Here is a 24660-nt window from a genome sequence, read left to right as displayed (position 1 = left end):
CGGCTGGAAGAAGATGGCTCCGCTTCGCTCTGGATGGATGAAGATAGAAGATGTGGCTTGGATGAAGATGTCTACCGGTCTGGATGTCCTCTTCTGCCCGGATAGGATGAAGACTTCTGCCCGATGATGGACCTCTTCAGCCCAATGATGGACCTCTTCAGCCCGATGATGGATCTCTTCAGCCCCCGCTTGGGCTTGGATGAAGACTTCGTAGGCTCTTCTGGACCGATCGGTGATACCCAGCGTGGTGAAGATAAGGTAGGAAAATCTTCAGGGGCTTAGTGTTAGGTTTATTTAAGGGGGGTTTGGGTTAGATTAGGGGTATGTGGGTGGTGGGTTGTAATGTTGGGGGGGGTATTGTATGGTTTTTTTTCAGGCAAAAGAGCAGAATTCTTTGGGGCATGCCCCGCAAAAGGCCCTTTTAAGGGCTGGTAAGGTAAAAGAGCTTTTCTATTTTTATTTTAGAATAGGGTAGGGAATTTTTTATTTTGGGGGGATTTGTTATTTTATTAGGGGGCTTAGAGTAGGTGTAATTAGCTTAAAAATGTTGTAATATTTTTCTAATGTTTGTAAATTAATTTTTTATTTTTTGTAACTTAGTTCTTTTTTATTTTTTGTACTTTAGTTAGTTTATTTAATTGTTTTTATTTGTAGGTATTTTATGTAATTAATGTATTGATAGTGTAGTGTTAGGTTTAATTGTAGATAATTGTAGGTATTTTATTTAATTAATTTATTGATAGTGTAGTGTTAGGTTTAATTGTAACTTAGGTTAGGATTTATTTTACAGGTAATTTTGTAATTATTTTAACTAGGTAGCTATTAAATAGTTATTAACTATTTAATAGCTATTGTACCTGGTTAAAATAAATACAAAGTTACCTGTAAAATAAATATTAATCCTAAAATAGCTACAATATAATTATAATTTATATTGTAGCTATATTAGGGTGTATTTTACAGGTAAGGATTTAGCTTTAAATAGGAATAATTTATTTAATAAGAGTTAATTTGTTTTATTAGATAAAAATTATATTTAACTTAGGTGGGTGTTAGTGTTAGGGTTAGACTTAGCTTTAGGGGTTAATACATTTATTAGAGTAGCAGTGAGGTCCGGTCGGCAGATTAGGGGTTAATAATTGTAGGTAGGTGGCGGCGACGTTGGGGGCGGCAGATTAGGGGTTAATAAATATAATATAGGGGTCGGCGGTGTTAGGGGCAGCAGATTAGGGGTACATAGGGATAACGTAGGTGGCGGCGGTATACGGAGCGGCAGATTAGGGGTTAAAAAAATATGCAGGGGTCAGCGATAGCGGGGGCGGCAGATTAGGGGTTATTAAGTGTAAGGTTAGGGGTGTTTAGACTCGGGGTACATGTTAGGGTGTTAGGTGCAGACTTAGGAAGTGTTTCCCCATAGGAAACAATGGGGCTGCGTTAGGAGCTGAACGCTGCTTTTTTGCAGGTGTTAGTTTTTTTTTCAGCTCAAACGGCCCCATTGTTTCCTATTGGGAAATCGTGCACGAGCACGTTATTGAAGCTGGCCGCGTCCGTAAGCACCGCTGGTATTGAGAGTTGCAGTGGCGGTAAATATGCTATACTCTCCCTTTTTGGAGCCTAATGCAGCCTTTCTGTGAACTCTAAATACCAGCGGTATTTAAAAGGTGCGGGGGGGGGAAAAACCCAGCGTTAGCTACGCGGGTCGTTACCGACAAAACTCTAAATCTAGCCGAGTGTGTCTCTTATTAGTGAATGAAAGCAAGGTCTACTGCCATATAGCAACTTGTGTGACTATTAAAAATGAACATAAAGAGCAGGAGTCCACTGGGAGGGAGGGGGGGGGGGGGGGGGGGAGAAAACAAGAGATCCTAGTTTTATTTGAAACACCATATAAAGAATGAAAGAAATGTTCAGAGAAAGAAATAAAGATAACATAGTCAGAGAAAGAGAGGATCTTAACTTTTATAAAGCTGCAGATAATTTAGCTACAAAGTCCTACTATTGGGCATAATTATGTATTAACTAATAGGAACCTATCAATCACAGCCAAAAAATCTAGATGGAAATAAACCACCTCCTACAGGGAAGCTATTCCCTTATTTGGAGGGGAAAATTTTATAAATGCTATATTCAAGAAAAAGAGAGTAGGAGAAAAAAAGGGTTTGAAAAAAAAAAAAAGAGGTTAAAGAATGAAAAATAAAAGAAAGAAAGCTAGATGGGTAAGAAGGCTGGGGAGAAATTAGATATGTATAATAAGACACTTTTTGGTATTGGAAAATGTTAATATTATTATAGAAAGCAATGTCAGTCCAGATGGGTATTTAACCCATTAAGGATCAAGATTCCCAGTTCTTACGTTCACTTTGCCTCTCATTGCAGGAGTATTTTTCCCCTATCACGACCTCTGGTCAGAGGTGGGAAATGATCTATTAGTGTATATCTTAGGTCCTTTACTGAATGTCCCTGTTTTCCATGGAAAGACCACCGATGACCTCCGCACCAGAATGGCCAACCATAGGTCCTCAATAATGACGGCCATAGACAGGGGACATACGGACAAGCCAGTGGCACAGCATTTTCTACAACATGGACATTCAGTAAAAAAAAATTAAAATACTCCTGCAATGAGAGGCAAAGTGGACCTCTCTCTCCCTCTCTCTCTCTTTCCATCTCTCTCTCTCTCTCTCTCTCTCTCTCTCACTCTCTCTTTCTTCCTCTCTTGTTCTCTCTATTTTCTGTCTCTCTCTCCATATTTCTCTTTCTCTCTCTTTCTCTTTCACTCTCTCTAGTTCTCTCTCTCTCTCTTTTTTTTTCTCTCTTTCCATCTTTCTCTCTTTCTCGCTTCACACACATACTCCTCTCACAAGCACACTTCTCTCTCTTACACACTCCTCTCACACACAAGCACATTTCTCTCTCACACACACTCCTCTCACACACAAACACACTTCTCTTTCTTACATACTCCTCTCACACACAAGCACCTCTCAATCTCTCTGTCTTTCTTTCTCTTTCTCTCTCTCTCTATCTGTCTCTCTCTCTCTTTCTCTCTCTGTATCTCTCTCTCTCTTTCTCTCTAGCTTTCTCTTTCTCTCTCTGTATCTCTCTCTCTCTATCTGTCTCTCTCTCTCTTTCTCTCTCTGTATCTCTCTCTCTCTTTCTCTCTAGCTTTCTCGTTCTCTCTCTGTATCTCTCTCTCTCTCTTTCTCTCTAGCTTTCTCTTTCTCTCTCTCTCTTTCTCTCCCTTTCTCTATTTCTATTACTCTCTCTTTCTCTCCCTCTCTTTTTCTCTCTTTATCCCCCTCTCCCTTTTTCACTTTTTTTCTCTTTCTCTCTCTCTTTTTTCTCACTCTCCTTTTCTCTCTCGCTCTTTCTCTTTCTCTCAGAAACACACTCCTCTCACACAAACTCCTCTCACACACAAACACACTCCTCTCACACACAAACACACTTATTTTACACACACTGCTCTCACACACAAACACACTTCTTTCACACAAACTCCTCTAACACACTAACACACTTTTATGTGTACAACTACTGTATAAAGACTGGAGAAAGCTTCCAATGGGACTCAGTTGCATAAAATTGACTCAGCCAAGTTTTATGTTCTACTACAGAACACAACCATCACACGTACAAACTGCTGCCTTTCCAACATTTTTAGAGTGTTTATGTCATCTGTGAGAAATGAAAAAAAACACCTCATCAGTAAATTTTTAAAACTTATTGAGGAGGTTTTTGTTTTTCAGTACATTTCACATTTTTTTTTTTAAATAATTTTCCCATTAGCACACAGATACATATGCACATATAAACATACAGATTAACACATACACAGATGCACATTAGTGATGTTCATTCATTTTGTTACGAATGCATATTTGTAATAAAAATGTATTTGTTTTATTTTAGTTAGACAAATATCTGAATAAATGCACCAACAAAATATAAAAACAATGATACTGTACTGTAAAATACAGCTAAAAATGTTGCTATTTTGAGTTTCTCCCAGGGGAGCTTGGGTTAATAATTTTAGGCAATTTTTGTGAGCTTTTGTTTACTCCTCCCCCCTAAGCTTCTATGCTGTCAGAGGCTTTTAAAAAGTGGATTATCAGTTTTGCATCAACAATAATGATAGGAAAATCATTCTTTGCAAAATTGCAACTAAGTTGAATAAGTGCTTAACCACCTTAAGGGATTACAGGAGGGCAGGTTACACCAGTCTGTACACGTGCAAACAGACACCAAGATTTGTGCTATACCGGGTGCGTAAATAACGCAAAAAAAGGAGCGGCATCACACTTTCCATAGCGCTGCCATTACAATTACTTAAAAACCTCCTTGTGCTATGCGTTATGGTGCGATAAGCTCAGTACCACACAAAAGCCAAGGAATGGGGAGAAAGTGTTAGAAAAAAAACTAACATCTGCGATTGCGGAATGGAGATTGCCGTAATGCAACCCCAATGATGTCTATGGGGAAAAGAAAGTTACGCTTAAACCTAACACTTTAACATAAACCCCTTGTGTAGACACCCCTAATCCGCTGCCCCTGACATCGCTGACACTAAATAAAACTATTAACCACTAAACCAACGCGCCAACATCACCAACACTAAATAAAGTGATTAACCCCTAAACCGCCGGCCCACCACATCGCTACTACTATAATTAACATATTAACCCCTAAACTGCCCCCCACATTGCTACTACTATAATAAAACTATTAACCCCTAAAGCTCCAGCCCCCCACATCGCTACTAATAAACTAAACCTATTAACCCCTAAACCGCCAAACACCCACATAGCAACACACTAAATTAAACTATTAACCCCTAAACCTAACTTTAAATTAAACTTACAATATAACTATCTTTAAAAAAAATAAAACTTACCTGCAAAATAAAAAAAAAATAAGTTTAAATTATAAATTAAACTATTATTACTATTTTAAATAAATAAAATTAACGAAAAATAAAAAACCTAACACTACAATATTAAATAATCCTAACACTACGATAAAAAAATAGAAATAACCTTACAATATTAAATAGTCCTAACACTACGAAAAAAATAAAAAAATAACATTACAAAAAATAATAAACAGTAAGATTACAAAAAATAAAAAAACTCTAAGATTACAAAAAACAATAAACGAAATTATTAAAAATAATAAAAATTACACCAAATCTAATAGCCCTATAAAAAAAAAAAATGAAAACACCCCCTAAAGTAATAATAAACTACCAATAACCTTTAAAAGGGTCTTTTGTAGGGCATTGGTTAAACAGTTAAACAGCTCTTTTATCTCCAAAAAATTACAAAATCCCCCCAACAGTGAAACCCCTCACCCAAACAACCCCCCAAAATAAAAAAACCTAAGTCTAAAAATAAAACTAAGCTACTACTTTGTATGGACATTGCCCTTAAATTCAGCTCTTTTACTGCCCATCCCTAATCTTAAAAAAAAAAAACATCCCCAAAAAAATTAAAAACTAGCACTAACCCCAGAAAAACTTCTCATATTTCCTGAAGTCCGAACATCCCTCTTCAACCAGGTGGTGACATCTTTTTTTTTTTTTTTTTTTTTTTTTTTAAAAATTTATTTTATAAATAAGCACAATACAAAAGGAAGAAGAGAAAAAAACAAACATGCACTTAATACATATACAAAAAATTCCTTAAAAAAAACTTAGAGAGACTGAACTATTACCAATATGCAAAATATCTTAAAGGGCATGTAGTCTCCATGGGAACCTTAATACAGTTAATACCTAACAAAACAGCACTTACAACAAACACCCAAAGCTCAACCACACCACATCGACCAAGAAGAAGAGAGGAAAAAAAAGGGAAAAATCCTGTCCCATTCACCCCCGCCCCCCGTACACCTTAATATCTCACTGACCTAATTTTGATTTGCATATTTAAGTTCTTCCCAATGGAAACGTATAATTTGAAAAACTTCTTCTCTATTAGATCTTAAATAAGTATATTCTTCCAACGTTAATATTTCACTAATTCTTGTAAGTAACATTTCCTCGTCCGGAACATTTAATTTTTTCCAGTTTCTAGCCAAAAGGGATTTTATTCCGTTTAATACGAACATTATTAATTTGGCTCTTGCTTTACAAATACCTTTAATGGGTTTGTTTAGTAGGGCTGTAAATATATCCAACTGAAAATCTTCCTTCCCACTTATCTGCTGGATGTATCCTGCAATTAATCCCCATGCGTTTTTCACCCTAGGACACTCCCACCATATATGTTGCATATTACCTATCCCGCCGCATCCTCTCCAACATTGGTTGGAGGCGTTAGGATATATACTATGCAATCTGACTGGCGTTAAATACCATCTAGTGAGTATCTTGTAATTTAGTTCCTGAATATTAGAAGAAGAGGAGGATCTAGCTACATTAGTGCATACGGACCGCCAATCTGAGTCTTCTAATTGTAACCCTGTCTCTAATTCCCATTTTTGCATGTAACTGTGTTTTATGAATTCTACTGAAGTATTAAGAAGTTTATAACTGAATGATACAGTGCTTCTTATTGGAATTTCATTATAGCAAATTTTTTCATAATTGGTTAGTTGCCTAGTTAAATTTGCTTTCTCTGGGTGGAATACCACAAAATTTTGTAATTGTAAATATTTTAACCATTTGCCGTAAGTGCCATTAGCCAAATTCAACAAATCCTGTTGGGATTTGAGCTTCCCATTTTCTATACATAGGCATATCGTCAGAGAATGATATAAGTTTTGTTGACTAGAGTAACTGGCTATATGCCCACCCTGGAATTCTGCATTATTTGTGATCGGGAGTAGAGGTGAAGGAGTATTTGAGATAGAGGGATATTCAGTTATAATTTTTCCCCAATTTAAAAAAGTATGCTTAATAATTGGAAACTGCATAATTTTTAGGGGTCTACCCTTGCTTGGGCTCCATATTAATTTATTCATTGGTTGGGATGGTATTAGGTTATTTTCTAACTGAACCCGAACTTTATTCTTATAGTTCGTATGCCAATCTAATATCCTTTGTAAAGTGATTGCTCTATGGTAGTTTCTAATATTTTGTACGCCTAGCCCGCCCTCTGTCCTTGACTTATAAAGAATGGAAGCTTTAATTCTTGGTTTAGTTTGGTTCCAGATAAAAGAATTTATATTTTTCTGGAGGTTTAGACAGTAAGTATAGGAGATATTAATGGGGATAGTCTGAAACAAATATAAAATACGGGGGAGAACATTCATTTTTACTGTATGTATTCGCTTAACAATGCTATACACATTATGATCTGGTACTTGTTGTGCTAAAGTTTCCAACCAAAAAGTTGAAGCAGCAGCAACATCAGCCAAAGAAATAGCAGGCCTAAGAAGATGACCGGAACATAAATAAGCCTTCCTTAGATAAGATTCAAGTTTCCTATCTAAAGGATCTTTAAAAGAAGTACTATCTGCTGTAGGAATAGTAGTACATTTAGCAAGAGTAGAGATGGCCCTATCAACTTTGGGGATCTTTTCTCAAAACTCCAATCTATCAGTCGTCAATGGATACAATTTCTTAAACCTTGATGAAGGAGTAAAAGAACTACCAAGTCTATTCCATTCCCTAGAAATTACATCTGAAATAGCATCAGGAACTGGAATAACTACATGAGGTTTAAAAACCGAATTTAAACATTTACTGGTTTTAATATCAAGAGGACTAGTCTCCTCCATATCTAATGCAATCAACACCTCTTTTAATAAGGAACGAATATACTCCATTTTAAATAAGTATGAAGATTTGTCAGTGTCAATATCTGAGGCACAATCTTCTGAACCAAATAGATCCTCATCAGAGATAGATAAATCAGAATGCTGTCAGTCAGTTAAAAAATCATCAATTTTATGAGAAGTTTTAAAAGACCTTTTACATTTATTAGAAAGTGGTATGACAGACAAAGCCTTCTGAATGGAATTAGAAACAAATTCTCTCACATTAACAGGAATATCCTGAGCATTAGATGTTGAAGGAACAACAACAGGTAATGGATTACTACTAATGGAAATATTGTCTGCATTTGAAAGTTTATCATGACAACTAACACAAACTACAGCCGGAGGAACAGTTACCACAAGATACAACAAATGCACTTAGCTTTGGTAGAACCGACATCAGACAGCAGGATTCCAATAGTAGATTCCGAGACAGGGTCAGATTGAGACATCTTGCAATATGTAATAGCAAAATTATCAATTTCCTTATATGACAGTTTCAGGAATGGGAAAAAATGCAAACAAAATAAGCCTCTGGAAACCAGAAGCAAAATGAAATAAAGACTTAAATAATGTCAAAAATCTGGCGCCAAGTATGACGCTCACAACTGACAAAATATTTTTTGCGGCCAAGAACGTCTGCAACAAACACGAGCGTCATAGATGACGCAACTATGTGAAATCTCTCAGAGCCAACTAAGACTCCAGAAATGATGAAATTACGCCAACAAATGTAATTCTCGCGCCAATGACGCAATAAATTATAGCATTTTGCGCTCCCGCGAGCCTAACAGACCGCAATTTAGAAAAGAGAGTCTATTTGAAAATTTCAGGTAAGAATTTTTTTTTTTTATATGCATTTCCCAAAATGAAACTGACAGTCTGCAAAAAGGAAATATACTGATTAACCTGAATCATGGAAAATATAAGTACAAAACATATATTTAGAACTTTACATATAAAGTGCCAAACCATAGCTGAGAGTGTCTTAAATAAAAGAAAACATATTTACCAAAAGACACTCATCTACATAAAGTAGATAGCCAAACCAGTACTGAAACAAGCATCAGTAGAGGTAATGGTATATAAGAGTATATCGTCGATCTGAAATGGGAGGTAGGAGATTAATCAGATAACAGAGAACCTATGAAATAGATCCCCATTAGGATTACCATTGTATTCAATAGGTAATACTCCCTCCACATCCATCTGTTATTCACTGCACTCTGAGAGGAACCGGGCTTATCAGCATGCTGAGAAGCGCAAATCAATGTAGAAATCTAGCACAAACTTACTTCACCACCTCCATAGGAGGCAAAGTTTGTAAAACTGAATTGTGGGTGTGGTGGGGGGTGTATTTATAGGCATTTTGAGGTTTGGGAAACTTTTCCCCTCCTGGTAGGAATGTATATCCCATACGTCACTAGCTCATGGACTCTTGCCAATTACATGAAGAAATATATATATATATGTGTGTGTGTGATTGTGTGTATATTATTCACATATATATATATATATGTGTATATATATATGTACACACATACTTTAATAAAATTCCTACTCTAACACATATAAAAATATATTAGAGCGTGAAAAATAGATGAACAGATCCAGCTATGAATTTTACACTTTGCTGCATATTTTCTGACTTTGAATTGTAATATAGTTCTAAACAAGGAATATTATTGACTCCCTGTGACACATACAAGGAATAAAACACAATTAGTGAGGCTGTGTTTGAGGGGTCAGACAAGCTGTTGGGTTTGCATACACTCTGGCTGGAAAATCTCATAGGAGTGAATAACAGTAAACTTAACTGTAAGTAAGTCAGAGTATTTAATTTGCAAATTGATCTATCTGATGCAGAATTATTTGTCCAAGGAGCCTTCAAGGAGGGTGACTGAGGGGTAAAAAAATCAGAGATATCTGCAATACATTTCATAGGTGTATGTTCCATCCATTTTTGATAACGGTCTGTGAGTTAAGTAAATATTGATATTTGGTTTAGCTTCCATTACAACAAATAATGCAATTGGTGTATGTATTTGTGTATCTCCATAAAAGGAAAATGTAATTACCTTAAGCTTTAATGTTTTTCATCTAATATTTATTTTTAGTTCTAATTAATAATAAAAAAAAATTCCTCTGTTCTTTTCACTCTTTTTTTTTTTCGGGGGGGGGGGGGGGTTGGGGGCATTTCAGGTTTTTGTGCCTACAGGCACCTGAGATGTAAATCCGGCCCTAGGGGAGAGTCGGCTAAAAAAAAGCCTAAAACCTGCAATAATGGAGAGTAAACACCCTAATATAAATCCAGAGTCTAAACACCCCTAAGCTGCCACCCTCGACATCGCCGACACCTACATTACACTTATTAACCCCTAATCTGCAGCCCCCAACATAACCGACACCTACCTACACTTATTAACCCCTAATCTGCCACTCCGGACATCACTGCCACTATAATAAACATATTAACCCCTAAACAGCCACACTACCGCATCGCAAACACTATTTAAATATTATTAACCCCTAATCTGTCGCACCAACATCACCGCTGCCACCATACTAAAGTAATTAACCCCTAAACCTAACCCTAAGTATAATCCCTAACAACCTAACTTTAATATAATTAAAATAAATCTAAATAAAAATTACTATCATTAACTAAATAATTCCTATTTAAAACTAAATACTTACCTGTAAAATAAACCCTAAGCTAGCTACAATATAACTAATAGTTACATTGTAGCTAGCTTAGGTTTTATTTTTATTTAACAGGCAAGTTTGTATTTATTTTAACTAGGTAGACTAGTTAGTAAATAGTTATTAACTATTTACTATCTACCTAGTTAAAATAAATACAAATTTTCCTGTAAAACAAAACCTAACCTGTCTTACACTAACACCTAACATTACACTTCAATTAAATCAATGACATTAATTAAATACAATTAACTAAATTACAAATAAAACACTAAATTACACAAAATAAAAAATTATCAAATATTTAAACAAATTACACCTAATCTAATAGCCCTATCAAAATAAAAAAGCCCCCCCCCCAAAAAATAAAAAAGAACCCTAGCCTAAACTAAACTGCCAATTGCCCTTAAAAGGGCCTTTTGCGGGGCATTGCCCCAAAGAAATCAGCTCTTTTACCTGTAAAAAAAAATACAAACAACCCCCAACAGTAAAACCCACCACCCACACAACCACCCCCCCATATAAAACCCCATATAAAAAACTAAGGTCCCCATTGCCCTGAAAAGGGCATTTGGATGGGCATTGCCCTTCAAAGGGTATTTAGCTCTTTTACATTGCCCAAACCCTAAGATAAAATTAAAATCCACCCAATAAACCCTTAAAAAAACCTAACACTAACCCCCGAAGATCCACTTACAGTTTTTGAAGACCGGACATTCATCCTCATCAAGCCAGGAGAAGACTTCATCCAAGCGGGCAGAAGTCCTCAACGTAGCCGGGAGAAGACTTCATCCAAGTGGCAAGAAGTGGTCCTCCAGGCAGGCAGAAGTCTTCATCCATACAGCATCTTCTAACATCATCTTTCCGACGTGGAGCGGCTCCATCTTCAAGACATCTGGCGCGGAGCATCCTCTTCTGTCGACGGCTACTGAAGAATGAAGGTTAGAATTCTATCAGCCAATCAAAATTAAAGTTGAAAAAATCCTATTGGTTGATTGGAACAGCCGATAGAATGCGAGTTAAATTGGATCAGCCAATAGGATTGAAGCTCAATCCTATTGGCTGATTGCATCAGCCAAAAGGATTTTTTCAACTTTAATTCCGATTGGTTGATAGAATTCTCGCTTGGATTAAGTATTCTCCCGGCTTGATGAGGATGGAAGTCCGGTCTTCAAAAACTGTAAGTGGATCTTCGGGGGTTAGTGTTAGGGTTTTTTTAAGGGTATATTGGGTGGGTTTTATTTTTAGCTTAGAGTTTGGGCAATTGAAAAGAGCTAAATGCCCTTTTAAGGTCAATGCCCATCCAAATACCCTTTTCAGGGCAATGGGGAGCTTAGGTTTTTTAGATAGGATTTTATTTGGGGGGTTTGGTTGTGTGGGTGGTGGGTTTTACTGATGGGAGGTTGATTGTATTTTTTTTACAGGTAAAAGAGCTGATTTCTTTGGGGCAATGCCCCGCAAAAGGCCCTTTTAAGGGGTATTAGCAGTTAGGCTAGGTTTTTTTTATTTTTTTGGGGGTGGCTTTTTAATTTGGATAGGACTATTAGATTAGGTGTAATTAGTTTAAATATTTGATTATTTCTTTTTTATTTTGTGTAATTTAGTGTTTATTTTTTTTTGTAATTTAGTTAATTGTATTTATTTAATGTAATTGATTTAATTGTAGTGTAATGTTAGGTGCTAGTGTAAGACAGGTTAGGTTTTATTTTACAGGTAAATTTGTATGTATTTTAACTAGGTAATAGGTAAATAGTTAATAACTATTTACTAACTAGTCTACCTAGTTAAAATAAATACAAACTTGCCTGTGAAATAAAAATAAAACCTAAGCTAGCTACAATGTAACTATTAGTCATATTGTAGCTAGCTTAGGGTTTATTTTACAGGTAAGTATTTACTTTTAAATAGGAATTATTTAGGTAATGATAGTAATTTTTATTTATATTTCTTTTAATTATGTTAAAGTTAGGGGTGTTATGGTTAGGTTTAGGTTTAGGGGTTAATAACTTTAGTATAGTGGTGGCGGTGACATTGGGGGCGGCATATTAGGGGTTAATAATATTTAACTAGCGTTTGCAATGTAGGAGTGCAGTGGTTTAGGGGTTAATATGTTTATTATCGTGGTGTTAATAATTTATTTTAGTGTTTGCAATGCGAGAGGGCCCTGGTTTAGAGGTTAAGGGGTAGTTTATGCATGTTAGTGTACTTTGTAACACTTTAGTTATGAGTTTTATGCTACAGATTTGTAACATAAAAATCATAACTACTGACTTTAGATGGTGGAATGAATCTTGGCGGTATAGGCTGTACCTCTCACTTTTTGGCCTCCAAGGCAAAACTCGTAATACAGGCACTATGGAAATCCCATTGAAAAAGGATGTTTTGAAAGGTGCGGTAGTTACTTTGCGTTATGGCCAAAAAAGTGTGCGGTACACCTATACCTGCAAGACTCGTAATAACAGCGGTAGTGAAAAAGCAGCGTTATGAGGCTTTTCCACTCATAACGCAAAATTCGTAATCTAGCCGATGATTTGTTCTGATTTTATTAAAAGGTTAAAACTAACGAGTCCAAGATTACAAGTTATACCGCTTTAAAAATGGCCTTTGTCAGCTACATGTTATTACAAGTCACGCGTTATGGCTGTTCCGTGATTGTTATAGCCTATACTGCAACGATTCATTCTGCACTCAAAGAACAATAGTCATGTGTTTTGTGAAACAAAACACATAAAAAATATGTTACAAAGTACACTAACACCCGCCACCCCCTGCATAGTAACTGCTAAAATAAAGTATTAAACCCTAATCCACCTTCCCCCCACATAACAACTACCTAAATAAACCTATTAACCCCTAATCTGCCATCCACCCTCATTCTAAACCATTAAAATAAAGTAGTAAACCCTAATCCGCCATCCCCCCACATAGCAACTACCTAAATAAGCCTATTAACTTCTAAACTGCTATACTCCCACATTGCGACCTATTAAAATAAACCTATTAACCCCTAAACCGCCATTCCCCCACATTGCGACTACCTAAATAAACCTATTAACCCTAAACTGCCATCCCCCAACATCGCGACTTATAAAATACACCTATTAATGCCTAAAACGCCATCCCCCACATCACGACTACAAAAATAAACATATTAACCCCTAAACCTAACACGCCCTAACTTTATATTAAAGTTATAATGTACCATCTACTTTCAAATAAATAGAAACTTACCTGTTAAAAAAATAAATAAGTTTTAACATTACAAAAAAACAAGAAACCTAAGATTAAAAATATAAAAAGCTACCATTACAAAAAAATATATTAAAATATCAAAAAGATTGTTTTATTCCTATTCTAATACCACCTTTAAAAGAAAAACACCCGAAAATAAAAAAACAAAAACAAATCTACCAATTGACCTTAAAAAAGCCTTTTGTAGGGCATTGCCCCAAAATGTAACATCTCTTTTGCCCAGAAAAAAGTACCCCCTAACATTACAATCCCCCATGCACCGAACCCCCCAAAATAAAAAAAAAAAAACAACCCTTATCTACCCATTGCCCCAAAAGGGCATTTGTATAGGCATTGCCTTTAAAAGGGCAATCAGCTCTTTTTAAGCCCATAAAAATAAATAAAGCCCTAATCTTTTTTTAAAAAAAACACTCTATCCAAAAAAAACTAAACTAACACTAACCCCAAAATCGGTACTCACCATTGCTGAAGTCCGCTGATCCCTCTTCTTCCTGGCTGTGAAAGGTCTTCATCCAGGTAGCTCCATCTTCCTCTAGTGCAGAACCACGTGGGTGTGGTGAAACGTACGTCGGGTTTTTATGCTTGTCAGTGATGCCATAGTGAGGTGGAGGACTTTTGTATCTAGCTGGTGTTTTTGTTACACAGATCGTTACAAGTTACACTCTGAAGCCATTCTGCTACCACATAATTAATACACTGTTCAAATTGGTCGTTATAGACCAATCCCCAGAGTGACTTTACACTGATATGTATATTTTAATATTTTAACATTATTTTAATAAATTGCTTGTGTATTTTACAAGTGTTCCAGAATCCACTTAATAGCTAACTCGGTGGCTGATACTGAGTATGTGTAACATATACAGTTGTATTTTAGCTCCAGAGTATTAGTCTATTTTATACTGCACTGATACTTGTGTTTACATTATCATACTATCTACCTCTTTCTTTGAGCTTTTTATGTTTGAAAAAAAAAACTTCATTCACAAAGTATAGAGACAGCTGTACCTGAAAGCATTGTGAATTCTAGACTGCTTAAGACATGAGTTTTGTTAGCTCTAAAGAGTATACATCAATTCTATATTGAAGAATTGGAAATATCATGCAACAGACTTGTATACCGCTATTCACATATCCTTTTAATCACATTTATTTTTCTGTTATTACAGTGTGTGATTTTTGTGTTTTTATCATTTAAAAACAGCTCCAGCACAGGGGTTTGAAAATGACTCATTAGGAAGAGGTAAATATACACTGAAATTTCTCCTTTTTGTTACCCCTATCCCTCTTAAATAAAGTAACCCAGTCCTCAGGACCCTTACTCAGGCCAGATATTCATTATATCTTAACTAGAGTACAGGTGAAACAATCAGCTCACCCTGATTATTTCACCTGTGCTCTGGTTAAGATACTCCAGCCCTCCTGTAGGCTTGCTAAAATAGCACAGTCTCACTGCTGGGGGCAGGGTATGTCTCTGGTTGTTAAGGGGTTAATCATACTTTTACATTTTATTATTCCATTATCTTCATTAGGAGTTGTGAGCTGTTATTCTACATAATATTTTACCCAGTAAGTTAGGGATGTGATGGAGATGAGTTTATGAAAACAAGGAGGTGGTGAGCAAAATATGTTTTTTGGAAACACTAGACTAGAGGGCTTAGGACATGAGCTATACATAGCCACCTGTTATCTGGTCTTTTTCCAGAAAGCTGTATGTGTTCTATGATTCCTCGAGTACCTTTTTGGTGAAACAGGTGGCATTGCTGGGGAACAGGTAAGGAGAAGAGGCCGGATACTATGGAGTTAATTATGGCACAGGCAATGCTGAGTGTCTTACAAGATTATTCCAGTTCTACCTATAAGGAATGCAATAAAGTGTTTACATCAGCATTATTAAAGGGACAGTATACACCATTTGTAATATAACTGCATTGAATAGACACTACCATAAAGAAGAATATGCACAAAAGCTGTATCTAAAAATCCTGTATAAAACCTTTTAAAAACGTACTTAGAAGCTCCCAGATGAGCACTGTTGATGATGTTTGGCTGGGCCACCCCGTAAAAGGGTCTGGAAACACAAGAAGAGCAGACAGTCCCCCCTTCCCTCTAAATAAAAAGACAGATTACATAAATAGGAGCCAGCACAAGTCTGTAAACACATGTATACATCTGACACTGTGGGGCTTATTTAGGAGTCTTAAAATCAGCACAATGTTATTAAAAAATAAGCAAAACTTATACATTTTTACAAAAACACTAATAGATGGGCTATATAAATGGACCATCTACAAAACATTTATGCAAAGAAAAATCTATTGTACAATATCCATTTAAGTCACTGTCTGTTGTTGTTTATTCCTAAGAACAAGTAGGGCAGAAGGTATTAGGATAAAACTTCTAGCACAGGTAGATGGATTCCATGTTAGGCTGATTGACCTTTTTTTGTATTTGATTACCTGGTCCAAGCCAGCTTTTAGTGCATAAGGATGGGTGCTGCTTGTCAACATTTCAGTTTAGGCAATTATAGCATGGGCAGAGAATAGACTGGTCTTGATCTGGGATGGATTGTTCGCATTCTTTTTAGATAAGAACTAAGACCAAGACATTTTTAAAGGGTATTAAATCATTTTATATTTGTTAATTCTTGTGTTCTGGGAAGACCACAGTCCAAATAAGTAATTATTAGTAACACAGCATAAAGCTTCTATACTATTTTACTCATAATTCTCATTCTAGCTTCAATTAGATTGTATGCACATGACGTCAGTTAGATGCTTGTATATGCACTGGGCGACCTTATGGCGTATTTATCACCTAAATCACCAATAGTAACGTCTCTCTTTATCTCAAGCTATAATTTGGTTGTTAGTTTTCAGGACATGTGCTAAAGAGAGGTGCTATTCTTGTTATAGGATAACATAGGGTGGCCAAACCTCATATTACATGTTGCATGTTCCTTGACCTCATTATTATTATTATTATAATTATTATTAAATTAGAGGCTAGCTTTATACTTTAATACCCGGTGTACAGTGGGTAGGTATAGTATGATGTCCAGGTTAGGAAAAAAATAAAAAACAAATCTGGGGAGATAGTCATTGTTGAAAGGAGTTTCTTAATTATACATGAAAAGCTGTTTGTTGGCAGAAAGTTCCCTTATCATAAGAATCTGATCCACTAATGTTATGTAGGCCTGAGATGTTTCTGTGTAACTGAAGCTTAGTCAATATGCTAATTTTCTTATGATAGTGGAAAGAGTCCCTTGTTATGCCAAATAAGATTGTAAAATAAGAAATTAAATTGATACAATAACTGTATAAAAGCATAAGCATAAGTCTTGATTATGTTTGTTTGTTTGATTATTTTGGCTTAACCAATAATAAAAGCAAATATAATTTTTATATAATTTAAATATAATATTTATATAATTGTGTTCAAGATTTTTTTTTAATCTTAACACTTCATTAAAATCCATAACTGTCATGTACAAATACTTAAGTTGTATAAACATTTAACTGTGTGTTTGAGCTATATTTCAAATGTAAGTAAACTTAAGTAACCATTTAAATCATATATAAGAGATTTAAATTTGAACAAAAGCTGTGCAAATTGCCCAAAAAAATCCACTCATGTTAGGTATAATTAAGCTTTCAAGAGGTAAAGACGAATTAATGAACTTATGTTAAACTCATATTAAAAAAAACTTAAAGGAGATTTTTCCTACATTTTTTTCTGTTTTGCAGTATATCTGCTTAATTATTAACATTTTGGTCATGTTTGTTATTCAGATTTTATATTAATATTAGAGGAACAAGAGTGCATAAGGAAATAGGGTGAATGAAAATAAATAAATATAATTTGTTTCTTATTGTTTAATTAACTGTTATTCCAGGTATCAAATACAACACGTTGGGGTCAAGCACAAAAATATTATATAATTGTTATCTACAAATATTTCCATAGACTTTCATTTTTACTTTTGTAGAAAAATCATTTGATAAACGTTACTACATAAATGTGATAAAAAACCAGGATCAGACACCATTTTAATGATAATTATACATGAAAAAACAAGTTTTGCTCATATGATTTTTATTTAATAGCAGAGTAGAGAACATGCAGTTTGTTTAAATAGCTTTTTGTGTGTTTTATTTATGCTTTGTTATATGTTATCTGATTAGCATCATTTTACAAACATTAATGAAAGCAAAGTTTTACTGGTTATAACTATCCAAGTAAACTTCCAAGTGCACTACCAACCAATAGTGATGTCGCGAACCTAAAATTTTCGGTTTGCGAACGGCGGACTCGAACTTCCGGTATTGTTCGTGAACCCGCGAACCGCGCGAACCGCCATTGAATTCAATAGGCAGGCGAACTTTAAAACCTACAAGGACTCTTTCTGGCCACAATAGTGATGGAAAAGTTGTTTCAAGGGTACTAACACCTGGACTGTCGCATGCTGGAGGGGGATCCCTGGCAAAACTCCCATGGAAAATTACATAGTTTATGCAGAGTCTGCTTTTAAGCCATAATGGGTCTAAATCAACTAACATTCCCAAAGTGGCTGTCTCAAAACATCCCGGACAGAAGATAGATTGATAGATAGGATAGATAGATATACATAGATTGATAGTTAGATAGAATCGATAGAAGAGAAATAGATAGATTTGTTAGATATATAATAACCCTAATAAATTCTAATAATTAAACATGCGTTCTTGGACCCAACTAGCTTGTGTTAATTAGTACTTTTCTTAGCACTTTAATCCCTGTCCCCCCCCCCCTATAGGGGGTGTTCTATATGGCCTGCCAGATTACCCTGAAAAATTATAATAATAAGACATGCGGTCTGCTACCTATTTTAACTAGGTTGTGTTTTAAGTACTACCATTCTTAGCACTTTAATCTCTGTAACTCCCCCTATTTGTTGAGGTCTATACGGCCTGGATGATTACCCATACAAAATATAATAATAAGACATCTGCTCTTGGTATGCGACCCATGGTAACTATGTTGTGTTAATTAGTAATGTCCTTCGCATTTTAATAGCTGTTACTCATACTCACCCTATTGGTGGAGGTCTATATGGCCTGCATGATTACCCTTACAAAATATAACAACCAAACATATGCTCTGGGACCCATAATAAGTAGGTTGTGTTAAGTAGTACTGTTCTTTGCAGTATCATACCTGTTACAACACCAAATGGTGGCAGGTCTATCTGGCCTTCATGATTAGCTGCACCCAAACCCCCAAAAAAGCAGAGTGGTCTTAGACTAACACCCATGGCTAACTCGGTTGTTTCAATTAGTACTATTCTTAGCACTTTCATCCCTGTTACAGGTGGTCTACATGGCCATCATGTTTAGCCGAACAAAATACTACAATCCAACCTTTGCTCAGTCTTCATAGGCCCTTCATTGTCTGTATTTTGATAGTACAGTTCTTATTATTTTTATAGCTGATACAACACCGAATGGTGGCAGATCTATATGGCCTGCATGATTAGCCGCACCCAATACAAAAATAAATCCAAGCGGTCTTGGATTAACACCCATGGCTAACTCTGTTGTTTCAAGTAGTACTATTCTTAGCACTTTCATCTCATCATCCCTGTTACTTCCAGGACTCTCGGTGGTGGTGGTCTACATGGCCATCATGATTAGCCTAACCAAATACTACAATCCAACCTTGGCTCAGTCTTCCTAAGGCCCTTCATTGGCTGTATTTTGCTAGTACTGTTCTTATTAGTTTAATAGCTGATACAACACCGAATGTTGGCAGCTCTATATGGCCTGCATGAATAGCCGCACCCAAAGCCAAAAAAAAGCCAAGTGGTTTTGCACTAACACCCATGGCTAACTCTGTTGTTTCAAGTTCTACTATTCTTAGCTCTTTCATCTCATTCCTGTTACTTCCAGGACTCTCTGTGGTGGTGGTCTACATGGCCATCATGATTAGCCTAACCAAATACTACAATCCAACCTTGGCTCAGTCTTCCTAAGGCCCTTCATTGGCTGTATTTTGGTAGTACTGTTCTTATTAGTTTAATAGCTGATACGACACTGAATGGTGGCAGCTCTATATGGCCTGCATGAATAGCCGCACCCAAAGCCAAAAAAAAGCCAAGCGGTTTTGCACTAACACCCATGGCTAACTCTGTTGTTTCAAGTTCTACTATTCTTAGCTCTTTCATCTCATCCCTGTTACTTCCAGGACTCTCAGTGGTGGTGGTCTACATGGCCATCATGATTACCCTCACCAAAATATAACAACAATACGTGCGTGCAGGGAACCATGGTAAGCTTACTTCCTTTCGCAAAATCGAGTATAACAGTTGCAGGCAGAGATTCTGACCCTGCATTATGGCTGCACCTCTCCCTAAAAGAGGCATGCTTTACAGAGTCTGTGGGCATGTATGCAAAGAGCTGGCCTGCCTAAAAAGAGGAGCAAGGCTGTACAGGTTGTTCTCCTTCAGCCGTTTTATATGCAGTCCCACGGCCACGACCCTCAACAACCACAACAGAATGAAACACCACATATGCCATCCTTTTGAACAACCGAGTACAGGTATGGCATTGATTTTAGTTACACAGCGATATTTATTATGAACCGTGAAATAGAAAACAAAAACATGATTGGACACCCAGTACAGTACAGGTCATTCTCCTTCTGCCTTTTTAGAATAGTGTTCCGGACCCCCAACAAAAACAACAGCAGGAAAGATGACATATGGCATCCTTTTGAACAATAGATAACAGGTAAGGCATCAATTTTACAAATTCAAAAGGAAGAAGAAACACCGACATCCATCTTTATAGGTAAAATCTTGAATCTTTATTCGGCAATGTTAAAAGAAAAAGACATCACAGCAAAATGGACTAAGAGTCAGACGTGGGCGCAGCACACAGGCATACGCGTTTCGGAAAGGATTCCGTAGTCACAGCCTGACATGCTACCCCACACACCTGTTTAAAAACCCCCATGGGCTAATACAATTGGTTAAAACAGGAACAACACCCATAGACTCCAACCAATAGGATACAGAGATACAAACGTAATCCTAGTTAACATTTCATTATCAAAATTACCAGCACTTATGTATCTTATATATTACTAACAGTAGTAGGAATGTATATATATTAACACACTTATATAGTTAAATAGCGAGCAGAATCCAAATGTGAAAGTGCCAGAGATCATAATGATATTGTAAACGGGTAATGATATACCTTCATATATTGAGTTACAGCATATTGTACAGAGATATGAGTGAACATTAGAGAGCAGAGATAATGTAGTATAAGATCGATCAACACTAATAATAATAAACAATAGACTTAATTCTCGAAAGTCTTATTTGAGTGTATATAGTGCATATAGTACATAATGCAGCAAAGAGATGTTAGAGAGGGCATCAAAGAAACTCCATATATATAGTATAAAGTGCTAACATTAGATGCCACATTACATGTGTACACCGGATGTTGGTATAATAAATCTTAATTTACAGATAAACATATATATACAAGGCATGACTAGTAGCCATAAGTTGAGTACTAGAGTTATTACTATCATCAGGATTTGGGCAGAAAAGGAAATTCATCTAAACTATGTACAGAACTGATATTATTGGCTATATTATTCCCAGTGATTAATAATGTCAAATCTAGAGTTCAGGCCTTTAGGTAATCTACTTTCAAGGGTGAAGATCCAATATGCTTCTCTTCTTGCTAATATTGTATCTATATCACCACACCTAGTGGGCCTAAAGATCTTTTCTATTGCACACCATGAAAAATATCTTAAATCATTGTTATGGAAAGTGCCAAAGTGTTGTACTATCGAAGTACTAGCCCTATTGATTTTAAATGATGACAAATGTTCCCGTATGCGGGTGTTTAGGTCCCTTGAGGTGAGGCCTACATATTGTAACTTACAACTTATCAGAGACAAATTCGACTATGCTAATAATTGTGTGTACATATGGAACAAGAAATCTAGGGGGAACTCTAGATATAACCAACCAAGATTTGGGAGGAGGAGAAGGGCAAACAATAAAAACAATCAAAACAAAAATAAAAATAAAAATAATTCATCTAGAAATGTCACCTTCTCTGGTAGTGACACAGATTACTCCAGTGATGGCGATAAACAAGCAGACACTATTCAGGATAAACAACCTATCACATATCAGAATGGTGAACCCCAAGCTGCTATTGCGGCAGGTCCACATCTTGTATATGAAGATAATTCTAACAAGGCTACTAACTCAGTCAGATTGAAGCAGTCTGCATATATTGAGACCCCGCTTATTATATCTAGACCTGACAACTCTGTACTAGAACAGGTTTTTCCGCAGGTACAGGGAGGCATAGCGGGGGGGGGGGGGGAGAGGGCACACATATTTCCAGACAGAATCCAGTTATGAAGAACAATCAAGACAAATATCAGCTGAGGGAACCGAGACCACTAACAAAATACAAATAGTGGGAAATGTTGTGAATCTGTCAACTTTCCCACTTAATGATACACACTACAGAGTATTAAATTTGGGGCTGAATTTTGCACCTAATAACGATTTTGATTTATTTCAAACTATCATTGACATCAACAGCACTACATGTTATGACTCTATTTCTATGATTAGAGAAAGTGACATTACAACTAATAAACATAATTTTTCTGAGAACTGTGATATTGTTTCATTACAGCAATTAGAGCTAGACAATACATCTGAACATGACACTAGAAGTAGAGGCCCCACTTTCAAGAAAAAATCTCAATTTTATCCCATACAGAGTAGGGGTAATATTGTTGAAACCTTCCATTCAAGAGTAGAAAAAGACTTGGTTGAATTAAAATCTAGGCGGTCCAATCATAAGCCCAATCTGTCTTTGTCTGAAAAAGAAGCAGTTACGTCCTTAAGAAATAATCAGGATTTGGTTATCAGGAAATCAGACAAGGGCGGAATGGTTGTAGTGATGGACCGTATACATTATATAGCCGAAGGTCTTAGACAATTGACTAATGAACACGACTACTTAATTCTTGGTAGGGACCCTACAAATGAGTACAAAAATGAACTGAAACATCTCTTGGATGAGGGTATGGAACAAGGGTTCATTGATAGTAATACAGCAGAATTCCTTTTTGTGGATAACCCCAAGACACCACTGTTCCATCACTTCCCCAAGACACATAAATCTCTTATAGACGTAAAGGGTCGCCCCATTGTTAGTGGTGTCGAGTCACTCTTGGGGAATCTCTCTCAGTGGCTGGATAATATACTACAGCCCATTGTGACGTCTCTCCTGTCACTGTCATATGTTCGAGACACGAAACATATCCTGAATATACTTGAGCATATTGAATGGTCTGGTCCAGTATTTGGATGACAATTGATGTTGTCTCTCTATATTTTAGCATCCCCCACCCGAAGGGAGTGGAAGCTGTTACTTTTTTTCTTGATAATTTCACTGATTACGATCATTGCCTTAAGAATTTTATTCTTAAGGTACTCACATTCCTATTAACACATAATTTTTTCAAATTTGAGGACACTTATTATCTCCAGAGATGTGGTACCGCCATGGGGGCGAAATTTGCCCCCTCCTATGCAAATTTATTTCTAGGATGGTGGGAGTTTTACCACATCTTTGGAGATAGTAACTTGTATAGATCACATATATCTCTATATCAGAGATATATAGATGATCTCATCTTCATCTGGACAGGAAGTGAGAAAACCATTCCCTCGTTTTTGGAATACTTACACTGCAATGATCTTAACCTGAAATTTACCTGTGAATACAATCCACACACTATCAACTATCTTGATATCACCTTGCGGGGTAACCCTGATGGTAAGATTGAGTCTACCGTTTTCAGGAAGCCTATCTCAGGCAATTCACTCCTTCAAGGCACTAGTTGCCATCCTAAGCATGTTCCCTATGCTATTGCTAAAGGAGAATATACTAGGCTGAGGAGAAATTGCACCAGTCTTCAACAGTTTAAACAAGAGTCTGTTGATCTGGAAAAGAGACTCTTAGAAAGGAAGTACCCTAAAGCTATAGTTAAAAGGGCCAAAGCTGCTGTTAGTACTATTGAAAGAAAGGACCTTTTGAAAATGCAAACGTCCACAAATGATGATTTTAAAGGATTGACTTTTGTAACTAATCATAGTATTCAGTATCATGATATATGTCAAATTGTTCGTATACACTTTCCTCTTCTCTTAGCGGATGATAAATTAGTGAATACGGTCAAGAATGGCCTCAGATGTTCCTATAGGAGAAGTCCAACATTAGGTAATCTGTTGGCCCCTACACTACTTAAAAACAAAACTGAGAGTCAATCATCCTGGCTAAGGCATACTGGCATGTTCAAGTGTGGTCGGCGCAAGTGTAAACCTTGTGAATATGTGAATGTGACAAGGAACTTTTCGAGTATTGTCACTAACAAGGTGTATGACATTGGTGCTTGTATGAATTGTACCACGGAATATGCCATTTACCTTATTGAATGCTCATATTGTAAGTTACAATATGTAGGCCTCACCTCAAGGGACCTAAACACCCACATACGGGAACATTTGTCATCATTTAAAATCAATAGGGCTAGTACTTCGATAGTACAACACTTTGGCACTTTCCATAACAATGATTTAAGATATTTTTCATGGTGTGCAATAGAAAAGATCTTTAGGCCCACTAGGGGTGGTGATATAGATACAATATTAGCAAGAAGAGAAGCATATTGGATCTTCACCCTTGAAAGTAGATTACCTAAAGGCCTGAACTCTAGATTTGACATTATTAATCACTGGGAATAATATAGCCAATAATATCAGTTCTGTACATAGTTTAGATGAATTTCCTTTTCTGCCCAAATCCTGATGATAGTAATAACTCTAGTACTCAACTTATGGCTACTAGT

The sequence above is a fragment of the Bombina bombina genome, chromosome 3 (assembly GCF_027579735.1).
Source record: "Bombina bombina isolate aBomBom1 chromosome 3, aBomBom1.pri, whole genome shotgun sequence".
Taxonomy (NCBI): Eukaryota; Metazoa; Chordata; class Amphibia; order Anura; family Bombinatoridae; genus Bombina; species Bombina bombina.
This window is presented reverse-complemented; position numbering follows the sequence as displayed.